This window comes from Lepeophtheirus salmonis, chromosome 5 (genome assembly GCF_016086655.4).
Source record: "Lepeophtheirus salmonis chromosome 5, UVic_Lsal_1.4, whole genome shotgun sequence".
Taxonomy (NCBI): domain Eukaryota; kingdom Metazoa; phylum Arthropoda; class Copepoda; order Siphonostomatoida; family Caligidae; genus Lepeophtheirus; species Lepeophtheirus salmonis.
The window spans coordinates 58,986,194-58,996,550 of NC_052135.2; the positions used below are offsets into that span (position 1 = coordinate 58,986,194).

A 10,357-nucleotide genomic window follows, 5' to 3' on the forward strand; every position below is an offset into this window, starting at 1 on the left:
TGAAAATGAAACTGCTCCAATGTACACGTTTGTGCAGATTAATGAATTTATTGAATAAAAACTTTAAAAAGACAAATTGCCTTTTCTGACGTTTTCCATAGACACATTGATTATTAATAATTATGTATTTATTGTTGCAATGTGTATCACACTTTGATACCTATATTCTATATCATTGTCCTTACTCCGAAACGAAAGAGGGTCTAAAATCATTTAGTAGTTAGCCAACTCTTCCCATCTATGGAACTATTATTCAATAATTATCGAGAATTGTTCACAGTATCTCAACAAGAGTAAATTGTAATTCAACCCATCAACGTTCAGAAAACGAATAAGAGGAAAAGAAGCAAAAAAATTCACTGTTGACCAAAAAATACAATGAATATTTTTGTATTCGTAAGTTTACGCCATCATAAGGAAATGTTGAAAAATAGAATCAAAATGTATAAAGTATACTATAATGACAAAAATTTGTAATTTAGTATCACAAAATATTTTATTATTTTGGATTTTATTCATCTAAACAATAAAATGATCATTTATTGATATGACAAAAAGGGTCCTTTATTGATGCATTTTGGTTTGAAAATATGTTAAATATTGAAAAAAAAAAAAAAATACAATATACTTTTGTTCGAAAATCAGGAATTTAAATAGAGATATACAGGGTTGTGCAGCAAAACGTGGACGCTCGAGCCTCCTGGCCTTTTTGACCAACGTGAGAAGGTAGTGTGGTTTATTCGTATATGAGGAAAATCCCAATTCACCCTTCACAGTACTCTTGATGTAATCTGCAGCCACATAGATGTCGTTGGCGAGGCGATTCACCGATTAGGTTGGACCCTCCTTGATCTTCTTCTCCAAGCTGGACAGGAATTCCGGATCGTTCTTTAAATTGTCCCCTCCACTTCTTACATTCTTTAAGAGGTCTTCTCCATCATTTTTCATCATGCCCACCTTAAAAACCTGGCTCCTGGAGCACTTTATATAGCCCATAATCCTCGCCAACTCAGCTTTAGCATCTAGGAGATCTGAGATACGCTACCTTTTGGCTTCTTGCTCACTTATGATAAAGAAAGGTTTATTATAGTTTTTTTATGCACAAAATATGGATTCAGCAGAATGTGAATAAATAGTCGCTAAAAATTCCTATATTAATGAGAAAATAAATATTAATTAACAGGCCACGTTTTGCTGCCCAGAGCCTTTTCACTAACTTGATAAATTAAATCATAATTTTAAAGAAAATGACATCTTTGGGGCTCAAATATCGTGATTAGACTCCATCCAAGGGCATTAAGAATAAAAAAACACTTAACGCGTTCATCTAATCTTACTTTGTGCAAATAATAAAGAGTGATATTTGAATTAAATTAGTATGTACTGATATCCCTATGAAATGTCGAGAAAAAGTCTTTACATTTATTTTTTTGATCGATTTAAGACGAGAAAAGTAGATTAATTAGAGAAAAATATCATATTAATTCCGTTAATATATTTAATTTTTATCTACAACCCGAGTACCCCCATACCAGCACAAAGTATTTTTAGCTTCAGTGACAGGGGAGTCAAAGCCAAAAATTAAAACTTTTTGGAAATTCAATTTCCAAAAAAATTTACCAAAATTTAATGGTTAGATTTTTTTATGAAAAAAAAAATCAACCATTAAATTAAATTTTTGTTTAAAAAAAACATTCCTTAATTTAGGGGGCTACAGGTCCTCCAGCCCAGCTCCTGCGGACGCCCTTGAGTTATGTACCACTCGTAAAATATTCTTTTAAAATCTCAAGTACTCGTTAAAGTGCTTCCAGTTACCCCAAGAACCATTTGAGAACCACTGCTCTAATATAAAAATATATTTAAAACTATATCAATGTAGAAACTTCACCAGAATCAGATTTATAACTCTTCATAGAAGTTCTTTGGCAAGCTACAAAATAAGGTTCTAGATAATTTTCCGCGAACACCTCTATAATTTTTTTGCATTGTACCGTTTTATGTTTTTATATTAAAAGTTCGATCTTTAATTTCTGTATTTACTATTGAAAATTTTATATCGAGTTTCTTAAATTTCGTAAGATCATGAGTTTGAATAAGTAAATTATAGTAAATAGTTAATAAGTGGGTTATTTTCAAATTTTTCTTCAGCTGATCAGTACAAGTAAGAATTATAGTACTATATAAAAACTCTTATACACATAAAAATAATGAACTTTTCATGTACTTAGCAATGTTATAATTTTATCAGTGGGCGTCTTGGTTTTTTTGAAGAAAAAAAAATCGAAAAATTAAAATTTTTAGGGAAAAAGTTTGAAATTATTTTTTTTTTTAATAAAAAACTTGAAAAATCCCCAGCTGTTCTCATAATATTACATTTTTTAAAAGAAAAAAATCAAATATTAAATTTTCAAGTAAACAACTAAAAAAAATTTTTTTTTTTTTTTTTTGGGGGGGGTATATAGCCCTCCAGTCTGTCCCTTGTGAACACCCCTGATAAAGTGCCAATAGTCAATGAGTCCTTTAGAAATGATTAATGATTCAGAGTTCATTACTTCTTCGTCCTTGTAAACACTGTTCCTTCCATATTTTCAAACTATTTTCTTTTTTCTTCCTTTTTTTTTTTTTTTTTTTTGATCTATAACTGAGATTAGAGTTGTATAAAATATATCCAAGAAAGCGAGAGCGACTTTTGTAGTTGCAACTTGAACATAATATATTATATTCTAGAGCTGTTATTATTATTATTTAATTCTTAAGAAGGGAATATCTTAAGTCATAACGGTGCACGTGCTCATGAAAGACGAATAGTAACGATGAGGGTTTGCTCGAGAGTCAATCTTTGTTGGATTTGGAGTAGAATTGAGGATTGACATCGGAGTAATTCCAGCCTATAAGTACTTGCTATATAAGGAGTGGGATTTTTGTTTATTTCCTTCATCTCATCGCTGTGTGTAGCTGATCTAATAAAACGTTGTGACAGCTAAGGTGTTCTCCTCTGAAACATTCTTCTGGATTACAACGTTTATTTTGGTAGTTTTTATGCTAACATGAGATATCTTATACATCTTTAATGAGATACAGTTCAGTAAGACTAAATGTAAAGTTGGAACATATAACGTAATAAATAAAAAAGCATATAAAATATCGCATATGGCAAAATCTCCAAGAGGAAAAATGGTCATGGCAAAATTATAGGTTTGGGTAAAAGATACATAATATATCAGTCATATACCTATTCAAAAATATACTTTTTTTAACTTTGATATGTATCCGCATTTTTTCCCAAGCCATAAGATGTGAGAAGCTCAAAAATCATTTTTTTAGAGATCTACACACTGCCTCAACAGCCTTAAAGTTGATTCAAAATGGCTTTTTTGATGATTTTGTGTAGTTTTTGGACATAAAGTATGGATAAAAAACACCATTGAATACCAAAAAAGACATAAAACTAAAATATAACCATTAATTGCTAGTGATTGAAATTAATTCATATTTCGATATATTAAAACATAAACAATCAGTCACAAAACTAAACAAACATGGGCTTTCTAGCTTACGTACAAGTCAAGAAAATGACACTTGAACTTCATCGACGAATTTGTATTAGCGTACTTTAAGAAGTTGGGTGTCTACGCCGTCAGCAAATCCGAAATGCCGGAAAGGAAGAAGGGCTCTGTCACAAGAGCCAAACTAGACTTTTTTTCTTGCACTTTTGGTCGCCTACAGCCTTGATGTCAATCCCTTAATGGCAGTCTTCCAAACAATGCGATCTTCAAAGCCACTGTCAGCCAGTACTGGGACGCCATGACAGAGGACTACATCCACAGCGAGTCCTAGGCCTTTCACCGCTACATGGAAGCACTCATTGCATCTAAAGGGTGATAGATTAATTATTAAAAGAGCTCAAACACCCATGGATTTATAGTATTAATTTTGTTGAAATTCTATTGTTAATTAATAAATTATTTCTTGTTGAAGTTTAAGATTCAATGTGTTTGGATTTTAATGGACCACTTGGTATTATAGCTAAAACTTAAGAATAAACTTTATATTACAATATTAAGATATTGTTGTAAAAGAAATTGATATTGATTGATTTTTTTAGTTGACTTTAAATTTATTTAGATTCTGTAATAAAAGACCAATTAGATATATAAGTCAATGTACATTAATCATAAACATAAGGGCACAGAGAATATATAGAGTGACAAAGTTTTATTTGATGGTGCTGCAGTAGTGGATTATGTGTCAGCTGTTATCGGGAACACAGTTATGTTATGAAATTGAATCTTGTTAGCTATTAATATTTATCACTTATTAGTTATCAGTAACAATTAAAATGTTTAGATATCGCATGAATGGTTAATCCCATGCTTATGCCATTTTGACCAATGATATATAAAATATTTTTGTTGAATAATTTACGTTTCAAACAAGCGTTAAAAGTACGGTTCCGAGAATGAATATGGTTATTTGAGAATTGAATAATAATTACATAATATTATTTATTTTTGTTTTTAAAAAAATACATAGAAAATAAAATTAAAAGTTAAAAAAAATTTTTTAAAGTTGTAGCACATACATAAAACTACAACTTAAAATAAAAAAAATATTTTTACTCAGTCGTAGACAACAATTTAAAATTTGTTTGAATGAAAAAGATGCTATTATTAAGTCCATAGAAATAAAGGATTAAATATTGCATAGATGGTTAATGGTACTTTTATAAAATTTCGTCAAATGATACATGAAATATTTTTGTTGAGATTTTTATGTTTTAAAAAAAATATAATAAAAAAAGTTAAATTTTATACTTATTAGTTATTTTAACCTTGAAAAATATCACCCTTATTTAAAAAAAAAAAACCAAAAGAGTATCAACTTTGAGCCAATTTGGGTACTAATTTGAATTATTTAATTCAATCACAGATGGATAAAGGACTTCTTATATTTATAATATCTGGGCAATACAAAATTAAATATTGAATAGATAATAATAGCAAACATAAATGATAATTGCCGCCACGATCTCTTCATTCAAAATTATAACACGTCATAACTCATATGTACGTCATACATAAAGTTATTGTGTTATTATATAAGTATAAGGTATTGTATGATCATTTCATGTTTTCTTACCTTATAATAATAAATTTGATTGATTTACTACCTCCGATAATAGCTGACATGAAATACTGCGACGACAACGCCTTTAAGCAATCTATAGTTATCGATGAAATGAATTTACTAAAAGGGTGAGGAAAAGGTAATATTACTCCATTGAGTAAGACCCCTGTTAATATCAGCTAAATGTTATATGATTTAGGGAGAAAAATAATTAAAAAATAAGCTATGTAAGGTTGCGTGAAAAAATGTTCCGAAATTAAATATGATTAAGTCGCTTATTAGACTAATTTGAAAAGTAATTACTATTTTAGATGCAAGGAGATCAACCCTTATTTTAGTATGCTTGATATAAAATATATTTGATTAGTATTTAATTTATCTAATCGACTTAATAATTTCGGGATATTTTCACACAAACTTTTAAATTGCTTATATTTAGTAAATATTCCATATGCCGATTAAAAATTAAACCTAAAAAATCAATTAAAATCGACCTTTTATTTACAGTAAATTTTTTTAAGTAGTAGGATAAGGTTTATTCTAAAGTTTTAGCTCTAACATTGATAAAGATATAGATTTCATTTTTAATATTAAAAACCGTCTCCTTAGTGAAACCAAAAGTGTTTGTTTGAGTGTCTGATATAAGTATTATGTGCTGACCCTAGTGATGAATTATTTTTTTTCATCCTCTGAGGATCGTCCATTAAGGACGTTTTTCCTTCTTCTTTCTTTATTTCTCCATGTTTTTCTTGACCCGCTCTCCTTCTGCCTTAAGCATCTATCATCTGATCCACGGCGTTACCTCGCTTACACAAAAATACACTATGTAATTTGTTGTCAGCTGTCGATTCACTCATATCGCTTGATACGTCGTGGATAAGTCGTAACCAATGATGGAAATTCAGTTTAGAATGGGCATGTTAATAAAAACAAAAACGAAAATCAACATGGTAACCCTGAAAATTTGAAGAATGTTTTCAAGGAGAGAAAGAATAATGTTCATGACGTTTCATTAGGTCAATTACAATCAGCTATGACAAGAGAAGAAGTAAAAAAGGATATAACCAAGGACATTTCCTAGGATTACTCCGATGTCGATCCCCAATTCTACTCGGAGTCCAACAAGGACTTACAATTATAGCCCTGCAACTAATCTTCAGGGTTATGCTCCGTCCTTTATGAGCACACACGAACGTTTAAACAGATTTTGAACATAATTGAATCTATTTAGGAAAGAATGTTCACTGCTCAGAAATTAAATAATAATGAGAACACATAAGGAAAATAAAATTCATTCATTATACTACCAATTACAAATCAACGGGCCAGCTAAAAATAAACCGGATTTACATTATTGTTCATAATGTATTTTGTTAAATAAACAAAGTGATAAGGGAGTTTATGCTTATGCTCCACTTCCAAAAGAACAGGAATTCCTTGATGATTCCTCGTACTTTATAAAATATATGTTACGGGCAATGTGGAAAATCTGCCATTTTGCAAGATACCCAGCCAATGTGCAAAATCTATAAAATTTCTAATGGAGAGGTCATTTTATGCTCATTTACAGGTAAAACGATTGTGAGTAATTTGAATATTATACATTTTATGCATTAAGTATTTGATGAAGATACAATTTCATTGCAAGCAATTGCATAATATAATGCAGGGATGTCCAACGTGTAGATCGCAGGCAACATTATAGACCGCCAAATATTTACGAGTGTCCCACTATTCTTAGCAAAATTGTCGCCATATCATTAAAACGATTAGAACGCTTATAATATGTACAAACATTAAAAAATATTTGACGTATCTCATATTTTCTGATACTTTATCAGATACGGTTGCCAGTTTAGCTTATATGTCCTTATATTCGAATATATTTTAATAAACCCCAGCCCTCAGGTTACACTGGTTACCCGCTTGCTCACAAGGAGGATCAGAATCCATCCCGCCGCTATTCTGAAAATTAAGGATCCCTACTAACATCCTATAACACACCCCTTCATGACAATCCATTCTAAGCATGATGAAAAAATAATATGACGGCGATAGTCTGGTAGTACATAAGAGATATATAGCAATTAGTATTATTGACGTATTTGGCTAACTACCAGATGATTTCGGACCTTCTTTCTGTTTCTTTTCTTATGAAAGGTTGTGTGATCAAATAAAGGTAACGAGTGCAGAACACAAGACATAAAAATGAACATTAAAAAGCAGCGTTTGTCTTTTTTTTTCTTTTATAATATAATAATGAACGAATCTTCAAATGGGAACAATTTACAATTTAACTATTTTAATGCTCTAAAAACATCTTGGTGTTAGAGCAATAAAGAGTAAAATCATAGTTGATGTTAAGTCAATTGTTGGAGATCGTTTCCTATTTGCAACCTACTGACATAAAAGTAGTAAATATAATTTTTGAAGCTCTCAAACTTGAGGATTCCCAGGCTCTCGAAGTATTGTCATTATTGTGCTAAATAAAGATCTTGATATCGGAGTGGGTATCTCTCATGTCAAAAATAAATTTATTATTAGAAAGACGGGCGAAAATTTCAATGGATTAAAATGAACTGTTGGAACCTAAAAGCTCAAGGAAGGATGCATCCGGGAATCAAATGATATATGACAACAGAATCATAATCCATTCTCCACGTGAGGATGTGAAGGAAGATGAGAGAGATCTTGTTTTTGAAAATTATGGAACTATCGTCAACGAGGTAAGTGTCTTTAAGAATGGTAGTCTAAAAGGACTTAGAAATGGGAACTCGGGCGATCGAAGAATTTTGTAAGGTCCACAAAGAAAGTATGGAGGCTTTGTAATTTCTTTAACACAATTAACGATTTATTGGATGTGGACGCCAATGACATTACGCTATTTGTTGAAGCAAACTCAGAAAGACTACTGATCAGGAGAATTGAAATTCTTTTGAATGCGTTTGGAAAATACTTTGTTGTCTACCATAATTCCTAAAATGTATCCAAAAGTATTTATGGATAAACTCATAAACCGTAATTGGAAAGGAGAGCAATTATCTCAAATACAGCTCTCTACCTATTTTTAAGATGGGAACTATTCTATCTAATGAAGCTATTGGGAAAATATCCACATCATGAGGTGATATTCATCGTATCCTTTGGTCTGGAGCACTTATATATGAGTCCAATACAACGTTAGACATCCTTCACCACAACACATCAAAAAAATATTTCTTCCAAAATATAGAGGGACCCGGTTTCCTGGAGGATCTAACCTTACGTAATGATATTATAATAAATCAATATCTTGATAATCAACCCTCCTCAGTCTTAGTACGAGAGAAATTTAGTTCTCCTCCGAAAATATATGCGAAATACCACATTCCTCCGTCTCTCTGACATTAGTAAATGTGTTATAAGCAACAGCTACGAAGTGGTGTTAATAAGCTATACGACTATTTGAATCTTTTAGACTTACTTTGAACCTGGCACAAGAAAATCTAAGACTCGTTGCTCCACATAAACAATGACAAGGGGTTCACAGCACAACTTCAAATATCGAATAATCTTATTTTTACGACGCTCTATGAAAAGACTGTAGGGATAACTTTTCATTTTACCTTTCATGTCTTTGTTGATTGTCTTCATGTTCAGATTTTAAAGGGAGCCATATCATTGAATGCCAATAGACAAGAAAATATCGAATCGAATTTAACCAAAATGATGATATTGTCTGGAGTATCAAATAGTACAACTTCTTCGGATAATATTAAGGCATTGGATTTTTCTTTGTCTAATGTTAAAGGCCTTATTTGAACCAGTTTTGTGCTTATCAACCACTGGAGACTGAAGAATTACAGATACTTTTTACATTTGCTACAGCGCGATACTTGGCCGCCTTCTCCTTGAGGATTCCAAATTCCTTTGTTGGGTTCTGGATGACAATATATGTAGATCAGATTTGGTCCGAAAATATCAGCAAAATATTTAAACACTTTGGAAGGAATTATTTAATCTTATCAAACTTTTGGGAAGTAATTGTTTTGAATTTGAATTTTAGACTTTTGACTCGGCTCTTAGTTTTTGTTTAAAATGTTTCATTATTAATGCTCGTTTTACTTGTCACATTCTATTTTTATTTGTTTTAGTAGATCTGATCATGTTTTACTTTATTGCCTGATTTTTTTTATTGCTGTGAATCAGCACGTCCTGAAAAGTTCTTCAGAAGGGGAATAATTTTAAACTAAAGTATTTATTTATGTTACCTATAATTCAATTCCTCCAACTTCGTATTTTATATTAAAAGTGTTTATGAGCCTTAATAATAATTTAAAAAATATTACCTTCGAAACATGATCCTTTATTTTACTTGAATTTTGTATGATAGCCACATTTTTTTAAGAACTGTATTCAAGATAATTTTAAAAATAATTTATTTTAAGAATGATATAACGTTTTTTATCAACTATTATTAAACTTAATTTTCATATATATATTTATTTTATTTCGAAATATGCCTTTAAATTGTAACTGTACTCTAAGAACGTGATTTCTACGAAGCAGCTTTCAATGTCAAACCTAATACAGATGAAGGTTTTAATGGGTATTATCGTGTTCTCGACTTAAATATCAATAGTATATGTGAATTTGAAGAACCTTTTCAAATTATTTCCTAGGATACTTGGATATTGTTGGGGGAGTTGTATCAAGTATGACCTTCACGCAATTTTAACCAATTGGCCCATTAAAATCTGAGCACTTTCAATTTTAAACTTCAACAAGAAATAATTTATTGATTAAGAATAGAATTTCAACAAAATTAAGTAAATAAATAGATGTGCGTCTGAGCTCACTTAATCAATAATGTAGCCGTCCTTAGCGGCAATAATGGATTCCAGGCAGCGGTGGAAGGCCTGGCACCCACTGCGGATGTTGTCCTCTGTCATTGCTTCCGGATTTCCGGATACTGTCTGACAGTGGCTTTGAGGGCATTGGTGTCAGCCTTGATCTCGACATGCATCCTAAAGGTATAGTCGAGGGTTTAGCATCAGAGCTGTAGGGGGCCAAAAGTGTCAAAAAAGAAATCAAAGGACTCATTCAAAAGAGTCTTGCAACAAAAGAGAATGGTTTCTTTTATTGCTGTTGTCAAAAGGGGCTTCTCCACCCTCACAAGGCTCTTCCCACCCACTTTTTCTATAGTTTTCAAAGCTGCTCACAGATAATATAACATAACGTCTTGACAGCA

The 10,357-nt window shown here is 31.2% G+C and overlaps 1 long non-coding RNA gene across 2 annotated transcripts in view; it reads right to left on the reverse strand.

Moving 5' to 3' along the window:
* Positions 1–5,318, reverse strand: part of LOC121118417 (uncharacterized) — a 29,747-nt gene extending 24,429 nt beyond the window's left edge. Inside the window, exons 1-2 of one of the 2 annotated variants that reach the window (XR_011780330.1) lie at positions 5,140–5,318; positions 3,562–3,871 (exon numbers count right to left, since the gene is read on the reverse strand). This is a non-coding gene — a long non-coding RNA (uncharacterized lncRNA). Of the gene's footprint in view, positions 1–2,933; positions 3,872–5,139 lie in introns of those variants that run through there. The other variant, XR_005864438.2, reaches the window with a different exon arrangement.
* Between the last annotated feature and the right edge of the window lie 5,039 nt (positions 5,319–10,357).